The sequence below is a fragment of the Triturus cristatus genome, chromosome 3_2 (genome assembly GCF_964204655.1).
Source record: "Triturus cristatus chromosome 3_2, aTriCri1.1, whole genome shotgun sequence".
Taxonomy (NCBI): Eukaryota; Metazoa; Chordata; class Amphibia; order Caudata; family Salamandridae; genus Triturus; species Triturus cristatus.
The window spans coordinates 334,783,930-334,804,942 of NC_140584.1; the positions used below are offsets into that span (position 1 = coordinate 334,783,930).

The window sequence follows — 21,013 nt, forward strand, 5'->3', positions numbered from 1 at the left end:
GACAACATGGCCTTTGCCCCAGTGACTGGACCTGCCTTTCAGGTATGGTGGGAGGCTGCATGCAGGGCGTTCCAGTAACATTTGACAGACGGCCCAGTTCCCTTCGATGTCCTTAAGACTACACCCTCCCTGAGGGCAAACACTTTGGATGTAACAGCCAGTGCCATATCTGGAGATATCTAACCATGAGGGGTTGAGTCGTGGCTGGTGAACAGTATGCTCTTCTGCAGCCCACGCAAAAGACAGACAATAGGCCAGCCCAACGCCGTTGAGAAGCGGAACTGGGCCAGCAGCTTTCTCAGAAAGCTGAGAGATATATACACACCATAGAGCATGACAAACACAGCAGGCACAGAGACTGCACTGAAAATCACTTCATATTGGCATCACACCAGTATGGTTGCATGGGGTAACCCAACCTGTAGTGATGCATGCTGGCGGCAATGCAGGGAGAAAGGCACGCTTACACATACTTTGTGAGTGCACAAAATTAACAATGTTTTGGGAGTCTGTTTTAAACGACATCAATACTCCCTTTAACAACTCCCATGGTCCCAGTCATGGTTCCCAATCCCTTAACATCCCGCAGAGGACGTCAAATCTGTATAGCGCTGGGGGCTGCACGTCAGATAGTTCTTACTCTGGGGATCCACTACTATACTGACATCTGGGCTGGCTGCACTGCTGTAGGAGAGGGGGGGGGTCCATCCTAGGGATGGAGACGCTTGCTCATACACTTACTGGTCGAGGAGACACTTGCCACATGGTGCCCGTTTATCTCACTATTCTCCATAGAATAGTGAGGACAGACTTATCCCCATTATTTACAAATAGAGACTTACAGACTCCATTCACACTGGACAGGACGACGCCACACAATGAAGGGCTCAAAGACACAGGCACAGAGTCATTGCTAGACACATGCCAATTGCTACGGGGGGGGGGGGGTGTAGTTATAGGTTTCTTGTTATGCTATTGGAAAGGTCATGTCTCAACCGATGCTCTTATGCCGGTTTCTAACTAAGATATGGAACATGACAATAAACAAATTTAAGCCATAAAATTGCCTAGTCCTATATATATGCCTTTTTAGGATGTAATTTCTCTGCTCTATTGATCCCAGAATGCTTTTTGGCACTTAAAATACATTCTTAGGCATGAATGCACAACCATTTAGCACCCCCATTTGTGGAAAGTTTGCTACCACGCACCACGATGCGAGAGGCCATTCACAGATTAAGAGCAAGCAGCACAATGGATGAAGACATAATTGCGTTCGGAACTTAAGCGAGACAAGGCAAAGGACCTATCTGCACTGAACAAGTTCTAGCTCTGTTGGTTTTCCACTGAAGATACCATACGTTACGAGTAACAGTGCTTTTGATAATGCCAAAAGCCAGCCCTACAGTTCTAAACCAGCCGCACTGGCATAGCGATTGCGCTGATTGCGTGACATCAACCCCGTATGAATGGCAAGAGGTCTTGCTGCTAACCACATACTCTTATAAAATGTTACAAGCTAGCAAGTGCAAGATTGTTGCATTTACATTGCAGAGCTCTCCCGTGTCAGTCAGCAAACAGTGCATTGAACGAGGAAGCCTTCGCCCTGATTCCTCGGACCGTGGTAGTTGCTCAAACCACATATCATTTCCCTTCCCCCCCCCCCCCCCCCCCATCTATCTTTGAATTTTAACTGCTCGCTATTTAGCACAAAGACTGGTTATAAGCTTGGATTTAGTTTTCACATAAGCCTTCTGCTTCCATTCAGCACAGCTAACTAACCTTTCAAAAAGGACAAAGATAGATCAAGCGTGGGGATCCATAACGAATAAGGCGACCGCCACGGTTTCCTGAACCAAGTGAGTTCAACCAAGCTAATATAGATCCGATTACTTGTGCCTTCCCTGTGACAAGGGGAAAATCTATCCTAATTAACCCTTGTGTGAATGTTTAAGTTTAATCCAGAGCTCAAATATAGATGTAGAAATTGACCTATCATATACCACACGATTGAAGTGAAGGCAAGTTCATTGGTGAAGTGTGGACTGAGATTGCTTAAGTACATCATGTAAATTAATCGGAACACTGAAAATTTCTCCTCTGTTTCTCTTTTAGTGTCCAGCAGTTCTGTGCCCTTAGGAAAACCCTTAAAACTCTTGCGGGGGTTCGAAACACAGCGACATTAAGAACTAGGGAGTGCATTGTAAAGACATCACTGGCACACAGGGGATGCTTGAATGGAACGTTACACAAGACAGATCCCAGTTAGAATGTATACTAGATTTGCTCCCTCTGGTTATGGCCCAATAGACAGGGGCTTTCATTAATTTTCAAGTGACAGGGCCACTTTGGGCGGATAGTTTCAGAACTGGGACATAGCATTTTCCTTTCTTGTACAATTTAAAGAATTTGGGGTTTCATATTAATTCAAGAAGCTAATGTCATGTTATATGTGATGTGGGATGGGATGTGGGATACCATCAAAAATGTTGATGGAATGTTTTGTTGGTTATTTTTGAGTCAAACAGTGAAACAATCACTCAAAAGTGCTGCGTTAACTATGATGAAAATAAATGGTGATCACAGTAATTCAATAGCATGATCACAAATTTAAATGCATACCTTGCGTGATTAAGTTAAGTACTGGCACATGTTAATTTGATATTTCAAGCAACTTTTAACAGGAACAGGAGTATTCAGAACCTCTTGAAAAGACGGTCTTTTGGTTGGTTGAGAATCTGGTGCCGAAGGGAAGCGGGGGCAGGGTGCGACCTGTATGAGACTAGATAATGTTTTTGCCTGAAGTCTAGATGTGCTTGCAGATGGAGATTGGCACAACTGTTCTGTTGGAATCTGGTTTTGAAATCTACTTGGAAATGTTTGCAACCAAACATGGTTTTGGTACCAAATCTCGGTTGTCTCAAAGTAGAGGAAGTAATATGCAAAAAGAAAATGGTACGGAGGAATTGATATCTTTTTAATTAAGCCATAGGGAACATTTAATTACCATATCAATCGTCCAATACATCAAAAATATTAATTCACAAAGCCCATGTACCATGGAAACAGTCTGAAAATAGCAATCAAGATAAAGGTTTTAACACCATGGAAAAAAAATACAAATGTACATGTATACAAACATCAAACATTTATAGACCAACACCTGAATGCAACAAATCCAAGTTGCCAATACCCAAATATTTCTATTGTAATTAGTGTTCACACACTTAAATTGAGTGATATACTATGAGGTCGTCTATGTACATGAGGATTAATACCTCTACAACTATCAAATGTGCTTCGTAACTAGAAACAGATTTTCATATTTAGACAGACTTCTCTCCCCAAAACTGGGGGTCGAAACACATCGACAATTTCTTCTGGGCCTCCTCAGGACAAGGGTGAGGGAACCAACGTGTCAAACACCAATGATGTATTTATTGGCTCGTATTCCGGGTCTACAAAGTCCCTCATTGGACCAGAAGAGGGATTAAGCCCAAGTGCGAGGTTCAAAAATCTTACAAACTTAGAGAATTAAAATCCAATCCGGACGGGAATTTATCTTTCTTCCCAGGTGCTTCACCGGAGGACCAAATCAGGGGGGGGGGGGAAAATCAAACTCTTCAAAGGATGCTCGAGCATGTGACTCACTGGCATGGGGCTCGCGTAGGTATCTCATAGTAGAGGAAGTACACCTGGATTTTGGTTACGCACAGAGGGTCGGGTGGGTGCCGACGGGTTGTTCAAGACAGGTTGTCACTGCCAAAGCTGTCTGCTTTCTGGCTGTGTGCCGAAAACCCAAGCAGACACCCGAAGCATTGCTCAGTGCCAACCATGGCCCGGAAGGCAGTGGTGGACCGAGAACCAATGTAGAGGACAGATTGTCTTCTAGCCAAAGTCTAATTGTAATGGTGTGGAGGTGGTACTGTACTCACGGACTGTCGAGCATGCGTTACATCTTCCATTACCAGGTAGACCTCAAGCTCGGATCTGAAGCTGCGCTTAATGGAAAGACTTCTCTATAGCCGATGGTTGCGAGCGTTCCTTCTCCCTCAAGATAGCTGTGACTGAAAAGGACAGGAGTGTCGATGCTCCTCCACATCTAGTGCCAAGGTGCACAGCATGCTATATGCTTTTAGAATGGAAGGAGCAGCTGGTGTTGCAAGTTGGTCCGAGGGTACTGCACATGACTGCTAGGACAACAGAAGGGTGTCCATTTCATAACCAGCAAGGCATTCTTGAGATGGGATGGAGACACGAGGCCTCAAAGTGAGAGGCTGCCACCATGACAAACTCTGCTTGATTGAAATATGGGTACAATGATACGCAATGAAAATTGGAAACATGAATGAAGACAATTGCGAGGGGAAAGGTAGTGAGAAAACCAAAAAGAGCACCATGAATGTTGAACCGGAGGTAGGCATAAATGTCCAAACCGGATGGCAGCCAGAAAAAAAAAAAAAAAAGACAAAAGACAAAAAAACGCAATTGATATGCATGTGCATTATTGCCAAGTTGGAGTCACTACCTTGACTCGAAAGACAAAGAAGAACACAACTTTCACAAATCCAGACCCAACACTAGATGACAGGAGTATGCAAAGCATGTGCATCTACAGCCACACATGCCTCGAACAGAGTTGTTACAGAGGGTAAGTAACTTGTTCTCCTGATAAAGATTTAGAACCACAGATCTCACCTTTTGAAAAGACACCAAAGCAGTTCCTATTCAGAGGTGACTGAAAGGACTGAAGCCCAAATATCCTGTAGAACCAAGTGGGCAAAATGCCATTCCTGGCGAACTGAAGTCACAACTTTTGGCAGAAAGGTTACCCGGGTCTGCAAAACCAGTCTAGGAAGGTAGTGTACAACTGGTAAACAGAGAACCTAGAGCTCGCACACTTGCTGTTCTGTTACAATGACAAGGAACACCAAATTGAGGGGGGGGGGGGGTCATGGGGGATGGCTGTGAATCAGTTCTAATGGAGTGCACATCCAGTATGTGAGGACCAAGTTACTATCTCACAGCATATGTTGTAGCCCTTTCAAGAAATACATCACAACCAGCAATTTAAATAATGAGGACTGACCCGAACACAAAAAAACAGAAAAGCATGTTTTAACTCTGCCCAGGGCAAAGCCCTGCTGGACAAGGAGAAAACAAACATAACTGCCTGGAAACAATCTGCTGTGTGCTGCACCAAATTGCAAGCTTGCCCCAAGGACATGTATGCACCATTTGTTGGAGTCCTGACTGCCAAGAGGACATCAACTGCCTCCAGAGGAAGGTCAAAGTTGTTCAACTGTTGCTGCTTAATATCAAAGCAATAAAGTGGAGCTTGGGAAGGCCCGATTGCAGAACCTTGCAACACCAGCCCCTTTTGGAGGGGGCAGTCTGATCAGAGTACTTGTGCTCATGCCTTCGGGATACCATACTCTCCATGCCTGATCTAGGAACCGTAGGATAACTTGGGCAGAAGACACATTGGCGGAAAGGCATACTGAAGTCCAGAGTTCCACCCAGAACAAGTAGTGAGAGAAGCCTAGGAAACGCTAGTGTGCAGAACTGCTGGCATGTGACATTCTTGACGGTGGCAAATTGATCAAAATCAAGGTTCTCCCCATTTGAAGTAGAGACAGAGCCATCGCTGGATGCAGTTTGCAAATTCACAACTCTAGGTGTGGGAAGCAGAGCTCACCCGCTTTGGCATACAAAGCTGCTGCCAGGTGGTCCACCCCCCCAGGAAATCCTGCGATGGTCCTGCCATTTCCAGGAGGTTCAGAATCCGTGACACCACCCACCCAGTTTACTACAATACCACTTGAATGGTATTGTCTGCAAGAACCTGTACAATCCTACACTTGGTGAATGAAAGGAAGATCTTTAACGCCAAGCAAATGGCCGCTAGCTACACGAACTGGATAAGGAGCCAGGACGTTAGAGACCAGAGGTCTCTAATCTCCACCTCTCAGATGGCCTCCCCAACTTTAGGGATGAATCAGTCACCACGGTAAGCTTTGAGTTAAGTAGATAGAAGGCTCTACTGGTGACGGTTGGGGGTCCAGTAACCACCATGGTAGATCCCTTTAAGCTTCCTCTGAAATTTGGATGGGGGTTGAAGAGGTCACCTTGATATGAACCACAGAATTCAGATTCCACTGCAGAGCCTACATGGCACCTAGTGTAGGATCTGCTTCTTATGGTTACCCCCACTTTTTGCTGATGTTTCACTGTTTTTCAACTTTAGTCTGGCTGGGTCCCTGCTATTCAGGAACCCAGCCTAGCTGCTTCCACTCTAAATTGATTCCATGTACCTTAGGTATACCACAGATTGGATTCTGGGGGTGCCCTTATAAGTCCCTAGTATATGGTATACTATGTACCCAAGGCATAGGTACCCCCAGAGGCCTACCAGGGGCTGCAGCATGTATGCCACCTCTGAGAAGGCCTCCAAAATGACACCACAGGTCAGCTACAGCAGCCCGGGTAAGGTGGTTCATGCACCCCTTACTGAGATATAGGTTCACTATATCTCACTCAATCACTGCACATATACACCTGTCAGTCACCCCTATGGCAGGCCTTATCAATCCTGAAGGCAGGGTGCTTGGTTTTATGTGAGAGGGTGCCCATGCATGAGCAGAGCCCCTCAGCAGCCTTCGGAATCTATTCTCCGGAGTGGTCTGTGATGCAGCCTGACCATATACTCTTAAGTGCATTATAACCAAACAGTAAATGCTAACTTTGGGATGGCTGCACGGAAACATGTTTTGTTTGGTGTCAAACACCTTGGAATCATACCCACACCATTAACCGGTGCGGGAGTATGATCCCCACCCTTCTAGGGGGAGAGACATGACAGCACCGATATACCTGGTAACAGTTAACAGAACCCTGGCATCACAAAATGGATGCTGCCAGCCCCAGAAACAAGTCTGGCCTACTGCTGCTGACCGAAACTATGGCAGGGGAGGCCTGGACAATAGGTTTCCTGTAACAGGGAGGTGTTATCACCTCCCAGACAGGCTTTAGTGGATTAGGGCTGGGTGGGTGCACTCCGTGTGCTTTGAAGTTAAGCACTGTTCAAACCGGTTGCAGGGGCTCCCAGCCCCTGCTCTGGCACGAAACTGGACAAAGGAAATGGGTGTAGCCACCCCTCTATCCTGAGCCTCCCATAGATGGGTCCCCAGAGTATGTCCAACACCTTCCTTGGGTATAAGAATGGAACCCTGGCTACAGGACTTTAGATTACACCTGGACGAAACAGATCCAGAAATCACAGAACTTGCGACGATCTACACTACTAGAAGACCTAGGGACGTCAGTTGCTCCTGAGGCGGAAGCCGGGAGGTAGTTAATTTTTAATCTTGAAATTGCTAGTTTACTTTTACCTTCACCGTTCTAATTAAAATTGATAAAATTAAATTTTACCTGTCTTGCATTTCGCGCTCACGAGCATCGCTCAACACCTGCATAGCGCTGTACCTTTGGGGCCATCTTAGCTCCTCGTAACGCTGACAGTTTGGTGCCGGGACGTAGAGGGGCCAACTCATCACAGCGGCCATCTTGGGGAGTAAGAGGTTGGCGCGCTAGTTGTTGGGAGGTAGGGCGGGACACGCAGGCAGAAGGCACATAAATTGATACGGTCCACCTACGCGCTAGCGTACGCGTTTGCAGACGTGCCGTGAGCGCCGAAGGAGCGCCTAAGGAAAGCCCGTCTGTGCCCGTCCGTGCCAGGCCGGATCAGGACGGAGCACAGGGCCAGCGCAATGGATTCTATCCCTCCCAAAACTCTCGTTTACAATGGTGAGCGGTTAAAGGCATTTAGTAATGCGGAGAGGCTCAATTGCCCGATAGAGGCTTTACCTGAAGATGTATGCACTTTCTGCCCCCATTGTAAGCCTGCGAATCCAGGGAAAGCCAATAATGTCTGTTATACATTTACCCTGCTAAACTGTAGATCCCTTCCGAAGCACGCCTTGGAGATCCATCTGATCCTAAAGGAATGTGATCCTGACATACTCTTCTTAACGGAGACCTGGCTGACCGAGTCATCTGACCCAGATATAGTCCAGGCGCTCCCGCCCAATTATTCGATCATCAGACAGGATCGCCTGTCAGGTCGGGGAGGCGGAGTTGCAATCATTCATAAAAACTCTTTCAGATGCAGAACCTATGAAAGCCCACTTTTAGATTGCGAAAGTCTTGGTTTCTCCATTTCCCTTTCACCCATATGTACCTTTTCGGGGATCTTGGTTTATAGACCACCGGGTGCCCATCATAATTTCTGCCTTAACCTTGTGGACAAAATCTCACTCCATCAGTAATTCCCCCAACTTTTCCATTCTGGGTGACCTCAACATCCACCTTGATGACAGCGATGCTGCTGCCTCGCAATGTCTGCTTGATTCCTTGGGATTAGTACACCTGAAACAAATAGTGACAGAGCCTACACATGTTGCTGACCACTTATTAGATCATTGTTTCACTAATCTCACGAACTTGGCATGTGAACAGCCCCTCTTTGTCCCCTGGTCAGACCACGCCCTACTTTCTTTTAGGTGGTCGCCAGAAACACATCACCACAGAGTTATTCTCTCTAAGAAAGTTAGCCGAGCGTGGTCTAGACTCCCAGTTGGGGAGTGGGAGACTGCCTTGAAGAGCTGTCCGCCTTCTCTTCACGAGGATCCAGTGGTTGCTAATGAAGCCTTTGACAACTGGCTCAATTCCACCCTTGACACCCCTCTCCCTAAGAAAGAGATACACCATCGGAAGGGCCATAACAAACAACCATGGTACTCCGATAAACTCAAGGAACTTAAGCGGGTGTGTAAACGGACGGAAAGGAAGTGGAGAAAGGATTTTGCACCGGCTTCGAAAACCCAATATAAAGCCTCAGATCCTATAAAAACTTACTAAAATCTACTCAAGCAGCATATTATCAGGGTAAAATCTCAGAAGCAGCTAATGCTCCTAGAGAGATTTTTAAAATCTTCCAATCTCTGGTGGCTACTCATAGGCCTACTAATCCGGCTTTGGATACTCAAAAACATTGTGAGGATCTAGCCGCTTTTTTTGCATCCAAAGTCTAATATTTATTCGACTTTTGCAACAACTCCACATAGTCCAGATGAATTGGAGATTAGCCCTGAAACGCCGGATGTGGTTACCCCTAATTCAGCTGGAGCTCTCAAAACCTTTCCGCTGCTTGATCTGGCCAATGTCGAAAGGCTCCTTAACCACCTAAAAATCGGGCTCTCCTCAGGATGTTGCCCCCCCCCCAACGGTTCTCAAGCAGGTCTCTGAAACAGTATGCCCGGTGATAATGCAGGTCATCAATGCCTCTTTAGCTTCAGGAGTAGTGCCCCCCAATTGAAAGAAGGCAAAGGTTCGTGCCCTATTGAAAAAACCTAATTTAGACCCGGAAGATCTGGCGAATTACAGGCCTATCTCTTCTCCCGAGCCTTAGTAAAATAGCCGAAAAACACGTCAACCAGGTTCTTTCCTCATTCGCTGAGTCTTCTGGTGCATTACACTCATCCCAGACTGGATTCAGAGCCAAGCAAGGAACAGAAACTGCACTGGTGGCGGTAGTGGAGGCGACCAGGGCTATTGTAGATGCAGGAGGCTGCGCTGCGGTGGTCCTACTGGACCTCAGCTCAGCCTTTGACACTGTAAATCACTCCCTTCTGCTGCATAGGCTCCGCCATGCAGGGATTTCTGGATTGGCTCTTAAATGGCTTCACTCCTTATCAGATAGATATTTTTCCGTCTTTGAGGATGAGGTGTCATCAAGCCAGCTGCAACTGAGTCACGGCGTTCCCCAGGGATCATCCCTCAGCCCCACTTTGTTTAATATCTATATGAGACCTTTGGCTGAGGTGGTGCTTCCTTGGGGAATTCAGCTTGTCACCTACGCCGATGACACGCAGCTGGTTGTTTCCCGTGAGACGATACCTTACATCAGGGGATTACCAATCTTACCCCTTGTCTCTCCAATGTTCTTGATTGGATGACCTCGTCCTGTTTAAAGCTAAATGGAGCCAAAACAGACATTATGCTGCTGGGCTATAAAGCCCCAATAAATTTGGACCCTTGGTGGCCGCAGTGTCTTGGACCCCCTCCGAAGCCTAAGACCAAAATAAAAAGTTTGGGGATCTGGCTGGACTCTGCCCTGAACTTCCAGCATCAGGCTAACAAAGTAGCCGCGACCTGCTATGGGCTTATGAGAGTTCTTTAAAAAGTCCTAGACCTGCTTCCTTTTGAAGCCAGACGTATATTAGTACAGTCGCTGGTTCTCTCGCGACTGGACTATGCTAATGCTATTTATCTGGGGGCTTCTGCAACTACAACAAAAACTTTGCAAGCTGTACAGAACTGTGCAGCTCGCTTACTCATGAAAGTCCCTAAACGGTCATCAGCAAAGCCCTCAATTCGCTTGCTCCATTGGCTTCCAGTCCATGAAAGGATTGTGTTTAAGACTATGTGTTTGGCACATAAGTCCATTCACAACCTTGGCCCTTCCATTCTGGATCCTTTCTTTCGTCGTTATCATTCGGTCAGATTTCTTAGATCTAACCAACGCAATCTGCTTGTTGTGTCAAAGGTCAGGCTGGCCCGCATGGGTGGCCGTCGACTTTCGGTCCTAGCAGCTAAAGAATGGAATAAACTCCGACAACATCAGGCATGAATTAATTCATACTGCCTTCAGGAAGCAACTAGAGACATTCTTGTTTAATAACACTCTAATGCTCGATGTTGTCCTTGATCTCGACAGCGCTGGGATGCTCTAGGGTAGCCATGCGCTATATAAGAAGGTATTCATGCATACTAGATGACTGAAGAATCTCCCTTGGAGTAAAGGAGTTACTCCACTGCAAGGCAGGCACCAAAGACGCGTCTGACCGGTTTGCATCTCCGAAGCTCCTCCCGGACTAAGTATTTGCCACACAGGAGGTGGGTTTCCAGACTTACCAGAGGCTGACCGGAGTCCCCAGCAAAGCTGAGACCCGTAGCCCTCGTGGGTACCATGGAACTGGAACCCCCTGGACACCGTGCACATTTGCAAGTGCATTAGCTTAGACGTCCCTGGAGGCTGTGGATTGGCTTACTTGTAGCCCAGACCTAGAGCACCTCTTCCACCGAAGATTGCTGGCCTACACTCGATGAGTGTTCCGTGAGCCAGCCCTTTGTGGGTCTGCTCGAGGTACCTTCGCGATCTCTGGTCCGTCGACTGGTGGGTCCCTGTGAAGGCAACTTTAATTGGACTTCCCTGGTTGCTCCAGACGTGTCCCGACTCTCCATCGCTTGGGGAGTCCCCAGGACCTTGCTGGTCCGCACCGAAGCATCTTTCCTCTTCCTGCGTGGGTTGCTGTTGACAAGGCTTGTTGTGTCCAATCCAGGCACCGACACTGCAGCACTCTACATCCTTCGTGGGACAGCTCGAATCCAGCTCCTGGTAGTCAGACACCTCCTGGTTCTCGTGGCCGAAGTAAAGCTTCCCCTCTTCGCACCTGAAGCACCCGATATCGGTGGGCATCCGTCCATCATGCCCATGGTCACTGGCAAGTGACCCAGACTGTCCCCTCCGCTTTGATTCTTCACATCTTCGATCCAGGCTTGGATCTCGGACACTGCTCTTCCAGGCAGCAACACCTTTCAGTATCCTGCCATTGAAAACGACGCTGCCCAACACCATTTGACACCTATGCACCCGGCTTCCCTGGGTGAGGTAACACGAGTAATCAGGTGCTCCCGTGGGTGTTGGCCCTAGAACCATCCAAGTCTAAAAGGGTTTGTTCCCAGTCTACCTCCAAGTGTCCCTAAACTTTAAAATTCCAACCACGACTTTCCCCATAGAAGCCAACGGAGCTCGCAGCTGTGCTCTCACACTGCATGGGTCCCCTGTCTCACTACCTTGGGTGGTTTCTTGGGTTCCCAGCGATTCTACAGGCTCTAAGCCTTGTGTCTAGTCAAGTCGTGGTTCTTCTACCTCTTTAATATATGGTTTGGTTCGCCCCTAGGGCCTATCTTATATTGTGCTAATTTACTGTGATATATTAAGTGTAACATATGTGCTTTGACCTCTAGCCTCATAAAGAGACTAGTAGGGTGTGTTTAGTAATAAATACATATACCTGGTGTGGTTCTTTCATTTGGTCATTCAAGAGATTATAGACTGGTAAAACAAGCTGCTTTCCATTCCTTCAAGACTTAGCCTAAAGGCTGCTCTCCATAGCTACCACTAGGATAACTTTCAAATAAGGTTGGCTTTAACCCATCACCTCCAAGGGGTTGTTTGGACTGGCGCAAGGTGTCCACTATAACTAGTGGACAGCAGATGCCAGGCCAGCTTCTCACACCTAGCATGCTGTACAAACAGGATGCAGTAGGCCATTAGGTCAAGCAGCCTCAGAGTAAACCTTACTGAGAATCAGGACCAAGGCTGAAACATCAAGAGGATAGAATGAATATTCTGGACTCCATTCCAGGGGAAAGTCATGCAGCCAGGCAGTGTCCAGAACGGCTCCCATGAAGGGGAGCATCTGAGAATGAGTCCAGTGTGACTTCAGTGAGTTGAAAGTCAACCCCAAAGAAGACTGAAGTTTCACTTTCGTTTGCAAGTGGTTGACAATTGCCTGGGGCAAAACTGCCTTCAACATAGGAAGGGGGCGGGAGTCCAAATACAGGGTGCTTCTACCACTGCTTCCACTTATGTCAACACCAGAGGGTGCTGGTGAGACCAAATGGGAGAAAAGCAAATTGAAAATGCTCCTATTCCACCATGAGCCACAGGTAGCGCTGATGGGGCTACAGGGCTGATGTATGGAAATTGGCGTTCTGCAGATCCAAAACCATTATACAGTATGTCTCTGGAGGGGAGGGCAGACAGGACCTGGGCTAGTGAGCATTTTGAATTTGTTTTTTCAGAGGAAAGCGTTGAGGATTTAGGTCTTAAACAGGATGAAGGCCTCCATCCTTTTTTGGCACCAGAATACAGAAGAACATCCACAGGCACCCTCACAATAGCCCTTTTAGCCAAAAGGAAGTGAACTTCCTGCTGTAAGATGGACAGATCGTTCTCGGCCAGTTGTTCAAGGCACTTTGCGGCACAATGAAGGGTAAGATGCACCCCCTTCTGGACTATCTGCTGTCAGATGATCTGGTCTGCCAACCAGGTAAGAACCCTCCAGCTGGGTGGTTGTGCGACACTAAAGGTGTTAGAAAGATGAGGGCGGCTTGGAGTTAGTGGCCAGAGTGTTGTAGACCTTGCTTGTTGGTCAGTGGCAGAGAAAAGGATGGACACAGGCTAAAGTGGCAGGGTTACCTCTGCCTAAATGATCGAGCTGTTGTGGCTGGAGAGTATGGGGCAGGTAAGACCAGTGAGCATTCCAGAGTGGAAACTGCCTTGTTCCCCAGAGAGGAGTGCCCCATCAAAGGGCGTGAGCAAGAGGGACAGCTGACTATCACCTGAAAACACAGGTCATTGTAGCCAAGCATGGCAACACTGGTTCCAGTGGCTCTCCCAGTGGAATCAAGTCACAACAAGTTGTTAACTTGACTGTCACAACAATGCCCTACACATGACCATTGTGAAAGATGCACTCTACTCAGTGGCAGGGTCTGCGGGTGGGAAAAATTCAAACTCAGGAGAAAGGTCAATGCCGCTGGCTTCTAGGAGGTCAACATAGCAATCTTCTTCGTGGTACGGTTGGCCTATCCCTTCACTCACGTCAGTCGTTGGCTGAAGAAATGGAAAGTATAGGCTCTTTGTGGAGGTGGTAGGTCAAGAAAAGGGGTGGAGGGGGCACCGGGCAGTTGGAGTTTGCGCTTCAATGGGAATTGAATGCAGCAGAAGTCCGAGAGCACAATGGGCAACTCTTACTCTAGCAATTATGGAGTTACCATTGTGGCTCCAGAGATCCTACATGGCGCCAGGGTCTAGGCAGGAGCCGCGGGAGTCTGTGGTGGATTTGGAGGGTTCCAACTCACACAGAGGGCATACCCACTGGTAATATCCCAGATAGAGGGCCCCATCACCTCCTAGGGGCTCATAGGTGTGCTAAAGGGCTACAGTAAGGATCCAAAGTGTGTGGGTATGGCATCCCAGAACTCCCATCTTCCTCATTGTTCCAGACAGCCCAGGAAACTCTGGTATTGCCTGGCCAAGTTGTGGGATAAGTTTGCAGGTGGACTGAGGTTCAAGGTGATGCCCTTGCACTCAAGAGTATGCGAGCGTTGGGAAGGGTAGAAGCCAATGTTTTTTCTGCTTACCCAAAGACGTGGGAGGGGGGGGGGAACCAAACTCTGAATCCACTCTTGTTGACTTCAGCATTAGGATCAACCCTTTCATTTCAACTAGTCTCCGCGCAGTCTTTTGCTGCTTAGCAACGTTTTCATCAGGCAGTCTTGTATGGTCTTTGGTTCACTGATTCAAACACTGCATGCCTTACGAGTTGCTGCCCGACCCCAGGCCAACATAAGGATCAGTCAGACATTGGTTTGCCTTGCAGGGCTTAAAACAAATTTTTGGATAGGACCCATCCTTTGCACACTGAATAAATGAGAGCTAAATTGTCTCGCGCCAAGAGGTAGCTGCAGATCTGCACCTACTGGTGTCGAAAGGAACAGACATCAGCATGCAGGATTGGTGCCTATATAGGCTCTGCCCATCATTTCTGAAATTGCACCAGTGCAGAACCACATGGCACCACCTACCACTGCACAGAGGTAGGGCTAAAATAGTTTTATGGGGGGGCGAAAGTTAGCTTTACATAATGCCTCCATTTTGGCACAATTCCTTGGGAACATTGAGAAAAGGGGCTGTTTAGTCCGCACCATGCTCACAGGAAAACCAGGAAGTGATTTTGTGGGTACCAGTCTGCGAATTACGTTAACACGTCTGACGTGAGCACATCATGGGCAGGAGAGTCACAGCCCTGGGCCAGAGCAAGGGAGTCTCCCAATTAAACTAGGGAGGGGGCCGGAGTTGGTACTAGGGATGGGCATCAGAGCATCACACAACAGCTGCTGCTTCGATACCCGGTGCTTGGACAGGAAGACTATAGCACCCAGTTGGGAGCTCTGTGGAGGTGAAGGCCATGTCATAGCAGCAAAGGGGTTAAAAGTACACTTTGTGCTGGAGGCCCAGTCACACGTTTACATAAATTGCGTAGGTCCCCACTAAATCATGCAATAGCTCACCATTTGTTATAGCTCAAGGACCCCTATAAAACGCTGCATGCTTTTTTGCCCAATGATAGAATATGTGATGCATGTTTGTCCATTGGGAGCGCGTTTTTAGTTCCCAACAGTATAACATGTAGTATTTGAACTTCGGCCTGGTTGTTCCCAATGCCCCACAGCAACAGAAAAGTTGCCAAATGTGATTTGTGCTGCAATCACTAGAGATGTATTTAATCAATTTTTTTGTAATGGATTACCTCATGTTCAATTACCGTGTAGAAATAATTTTATTCTTAGCCTTTAGTTGGTACAACCTGTAACCCTATTCGCCCCCCCTCGTAGTTCTAACCTGGTTTTAAGGTAGAAAGTTGGTTACCACTTATTCAGTTTTAACAGTTGGTGCCTTTGTTGTTGGTAATAAAAGACTTTGTATTACCTTACCTGGTTTGGCTTGCTTCTTTACAAAAAAAAAAAAAATGCTAAAAGGCCAAGGGAAATCTACCAAGTGGGCAAGACCGGGTCAAGCACAATATACCCTCCCCCCCCCCCCCCCCCCCCCGCCCCCAAATAAAAAAAAATTACAAACCTCCAACAACTCATAAGAGTTATTTGCTTATCGGGCAAGACGAAGGCTTCTTGTCCACAGGTCTTGCGTGATGGGCAATATAAAGTATTTAGTCCACACCACTGTATGGATAACCGACAGGATAGCAGCTTTTCATCTCCTTTCATGAGCTACCTTAGTCTGCCTCAGTTAAGCACTAATTTCAGAGACAAGAGCAGTAAACTGGCATTAAGTTTTAGTTCTTTCCAGCTGATGGTCTGCTATAATCATGTTTTTGTTAATAGTCCCTAGCGTAATTTTAGTTAGGAAAAAATGATTCTGCATAGACTTCAATGAGACCTATGTGAGTTCCTCCTGTGTCCAGCCGGACAGAGGAGCATTTAATCTTAAAATTATCAAAGGAATGTAAGTTAAAATGGAGAAGACTGATGAAACAAGGGCACAGTCCTGTACCGAGTTTTCAACAGAGGGAGGAAAAGAAAGATCAAGAAGTAAGAGGCAATTACAAATTAGTAACAGGCAAACACACTGGAGCGATCATGGGGGCTTACAATACATTGAGCAACTTCAAGTAAGCTCTAGCCAATAGTATCCACGGTACATTTAAACAATCGCTATAATGTGGAACTATTATAACAAGTCGACGTGACGTTTCGATCCCTAGCTCCTAGTATAACGGGATCATCAGGACTAAAGGATTTGTCAAAAGTAATGCCTGGTTAGATTATAACGCCTGTGAACATTGAATGAATAAAAGGAAGGAGAGAATAAAAAATACAAATAGTCGGAGGAGCCTAGCGCGCAACCAAGATGGCCGCGTAGGTGCGAAGCTCCCGAGGACCTCCGTGACCTCCTGAATTAATCCTGATTATATCCTGTCTTTGATGAGGGGACTGTGTCTGTGTACCCGAGCTGAGGCGGCACCCGTTTTCCGTTTTCGAATCGGACCCCGGACACCGGTGGGAACACCGATCGAAGATTGCGGCCTTCTCCGCGCCGGCCCCCCGGATTGGAGTTGTGGGGCGATCCGGGGACAAGGCGAACAGCGGCGGGCAGGGCTGGGCGACTCGCGTACCCGCGCTTTCACTTTCGCGCCCTCCTTGCCCTCAAGCGAGGTAGGGTTGCGGAGCGGGCTGCGGTGGTGTGGCCTTGTCCCGGTGCCCGGCTGACCCGCCGGCTGTGAGTCGTCCTACGGTCCAGTGGTCACCCCCCCCCCGGAACCCGTGAACTGGTTTATCGGCCCTTTCGAGGAGATTGGCACGACTTTGGGAGTGCGACATGTCCACAAAGCAAGATGGCGACCGGGCGAAGGTGAAATCGACCCGCCGTGGCCCGGCACATCAGTCTAACAGCATGGACCGTTACACCCTCCAGAAGGGATCTCCAGAGGCACTGCGTACATCCCCCGCGGGCCCGACTGAGGCATCTGCTCAGCCCGCGGATCTGACCCTCCGGGACGTCATGGGCGCCATTGCCGAGATGAAGGCCTCGGTGGACCAGCGCTTTGATACTCTGGCGCAGAAGATAAACTCGGCCCTGGTGGATGTGGGCCTGGTGAGAGCCGACTTGTCTAAAACAAATGACCGGGTCGATTCCCTGGCCCACACTACCTCGAGTCTCACTACAGACGTGGCGGCCCTTCAAAAGGAGGTGCACCGGCTTGGCCAGGCGAGCGCCCTGATGGACCGTCGATTGGAGGACTCCGAGGGTCGGGCCCGGAGGAACAACGTTCGCATTGTCGGGGTGCCGGAGGGACGAGAGGAGGAGGCGGCAGATTTGTTTGTGGAAGACCTGATCCTCACCCGTCTCCAGCCCCGGGGGCTGAGTAAACTCTTTGCGGTGGAACGTGCTCACAGGGTCCCCGGAGGAAGACCTAAGGCCGGAGCCCCGCCGCGGCCTCTCATTGCCCGGATTTTTAACTTTCGGGACAGAGACGCTATCCTGCAGACTTCCAGGCTACAGGGACCGGTCAAGCTCGATAATATGGACGTGAATTTCAACCCTGACTTTACTCCGACGGTCCAAAAGCAGAGGCTGAGTTTTCTCGGAGTCAAACGTCGCCTACGGGACCTGAACCTTAAATACTCAATGCTTTTTCCAGCTAAGCTGAGGGTGGAGGTGGATGGTCGCACGCACTTTTTTGACCGTCCCGAGGCGGCTGGGGACTGGTTGGATACTCTGCCTGGGGATCGGGGCCGGGGGGTGGGGGGGGGGGGGTGCGGTTGGCGGGGAGGGCTCGCCGGATCAGAGCTGAGGGGTGAATAGTAGGCCTTGCTCTGGACAACATTCCTGTTACCATTCACTGATCGTGTATGTTCCCCTCCTATGGAGGTCGTACGGGGTCCATTGGGGGCTTTCCCTCCTCCTCTGGGGGACTAGTTAGTTTTTCACTTATGGGGCGACAGGCACACTGCACTTTGGGGGGGCTGTTTGGGCTCATGCAGGGGTGCAGGGAGGGGGGAGTTCTGTTGGGATGGGTGGGCGGGGGTGGAGTGTTTGTTTGCACCACAAGGCGAACCCTTTACTGTATTGTTGTTTGAGATGCTCTTTGGGGGACGACTGATGGCTTCCATGTATGATGGGGGGTAGGGATTTGACTGTGTTATCATGGAACGTTAACGGACTGGGGGATAGGATTAAGCGTGGTGTGGTCCTGCAGTATCTGAAACGAATTTCACCAGATGTGGTCTTCCTGCAGGAGACACACCTTATAGGTAATTCCTTTCATGCCATGAATCGGCGAGGCTATCGCTTGGTGGCCCATTCGGGCTTCACCTCGGGCTCGCGGGGGGTGGGCATCATGATTAAGAACTCGCTCCCATTGGAGATTGATGAGCGCCATGATGAGAGGGGACGTTACACTGTCTTGGTGGGTAGAATGGAGGGCAGAGTGGTCGTTTTTGTATCAGTGTACGTTCCGCCGGGGTTGCAATCTACCACGTTTGCGGACCCTTGACCTCCCGGGTGGGCTTTCTGGTAGTTGGGGGGGGGGGGGGGGGGGGGGCTTCAATGCGGTGGCTTCTGGGTCTATGGATAGTCATCCCCCTAGGGACCTCCCCCGGGCACAGGCGTGGCTGCCCGGCCTTTTAGATACACTAGGATTGGTGGATTGCTGGCGACTAAAGCATCCCGCGCAGCTGCAGTTACACCTTCCACTCGGGTGCCCATGGTAGCCTCTCGCGGCTTGATTATGTCCTTGTCCCTGCGGCCTATGCTGGGAGAGTGGGAGAGGTGCGCCATTTGGCGCGGGTATTCAGATCACTCCCCACTACTGTTGCACTTTGATGTCTTCCCGAGGGGGGAGGGCAGGGTAGCCCCAATCAATGCCTGGTACCTGCGCGACCCCACTATTCGAGCTGAATTGATCAAATCCTTGCAGCGGTACTTTGAGGAGAATGTGGGGTCTGTCCCTTCGGCTATCTCCCTGTGGGAGGCTTTTAAGGTAGTTCTCAGAGGGGAGGCCCTCTCCTTTATCTCCCATGCCCGGAGGCGCGAGCGGGAGGAGGTAACCCGGGGTGGAGGCCGAAATTGCGGAACTAGAGGGTGACCTGGGGAGCGGGGTGACGGATGCCACACTGCATGTTCTACACCTCAAGCAGGCGGCCTATAGGGCCCTCGTCACGGAGGCGGCCAGGGGCCTCAGTAGAGAGCAACAGGGGCGACTGTATGATGTGGGTGATAAGGCTGGTAAATTGATTGCGTGGTTGGATAAGGAGAGAGCGAGTCGTGTGGTTCCGTTGATCGAGAGGATGGATGGTGTGTGTGTCACCGAGCCGGACGCCATTGTCTCCTGCTTCGCGGATTATTTCCGCGAAGTGTATTCCCCGGTTTCTCCCTGCTCGGAGGAGGATTCCCATGCCCTGCTTCGGGACATCGCGCTGCCCTCCCTTTCGGTGGAGGACAGGGATTCGCTGGACGCTCCTCCCACCTCGGACGAAATTGCCCTTGCTATCCGCTCGGTCGCATCTGGCAAGGCCATGGGCCCCAATGGCATCCCTATCGAGCTGTATAAGCTGCAACCGGATGTACTGGCGCCCCACCTACGCGCGATGTTCCTGGCGGCCCGCTCGCGGGGTTCCCTTTCCGCCGGACCAGTGTCTGGCTACGATCGTGGTGATCCACAAGGAGGGAGACCCCGTGAGCGGGTCACATCCTATAGGCCTATCTCGCTCTTGAACGCGGAGTCCAAATCCTTGCCAAGGTGCTGGCCAACCGGCTGGTCGGCGTGGTGGGTGATTTGGTCCACCAAGACCAGTCCGGCTTCATACTCATCGCAACACGGCCCTTAATCTGCGACGCTTGCACGGGGTGCTCGCGCGTGTCCCGTTCGTGCGGGAACCTGCCATCTTGGCGTCCTTGGACGCCACCATGGCGTTTGATACGCTCGAGTGGCCTTACATTTGGGCGATGCTGGCGAAGTTTGGCTTCGGACCGGGCTTCATCAGCTGGGTCAAGTTGTTGTATTCCGGCCCATTGGCGCAGGTGGTGGTGAATGGACAAGTTTCGGCCCCATTCGCACTGGGACGGGGAACGCGACAGGGTTGCCCCCTGTCGCCTCTCCTGTTTGCACTGGCCCTGGAGCCCCTGGCGGAGTGGCTGCGGTGGCACCCTTCCATCCGTGGTCTCCGCTGGACCCCCGAGCATGAGGACCGCGTGTCCCTCTACGCTGATGATATCCTTCTATATCTCGCCTCCCCGCGTAAATCACTGATCGTCCTAGTTGATGTTTTGCGCTCATTCGGTCGCAACTCAGGCCTTGTCATCAACTGGGCGAAATCCTGTGTATATGTGCTTGCCGGGGAGGCTCCGGTCCTACCACGAGACTGTCCGATCCAGATTGCCTCCCAGGGGTTTCGGTACCTGGGTATATATATTACTCTGGACCCGGAGGCCCGCTACGAGCGGAATTTGCTACCCCCCCTCCAGCGCTTGAAGGAGGACGTTGTGCGTTGGCGGCGTCTGCCGCTTTCGCCGCTCGGCCGAGCGGCCTTGTTTAAGATGATGTCGTTGCCGCGCTTTCTGTACGCTCTCCAGAACACTATGGACTTGGTCCCGGCGCGCTACTTCCGTGAGGTGGAGAGTTTGCAGCGTCGCCTGTTCTGGGACGGGAGGCCACGTATTGCCTTGGCTAAATTGACGCTCCCGTGGTACGATGGGGGGGTTGCCCTCCCGGATATTAAACGGTATTACTGGGCCTCCCAGCTAGCTGCGATTAATCATGGCCTTTACGGGCCCGCCCTGAACCCGGCATTTGAAATGGAC

At 49.7% G+C, this 21,013-nt stretch overlaps 1 protein-coding gene across 2 annotated transcripts in view; it reads right to left on the reverse strand.

The window, feature by feature from the left end:
* LDLRAP1 (low density lipoprotein receptor adaptor protein 1) overlaps nt 1–21,013 on the reverse strand; it is a 224,299-nt gene that overhangs the window by 145,255 nt on the left and 58,031 nt on the right. The window lies entirely within an intron of this gene.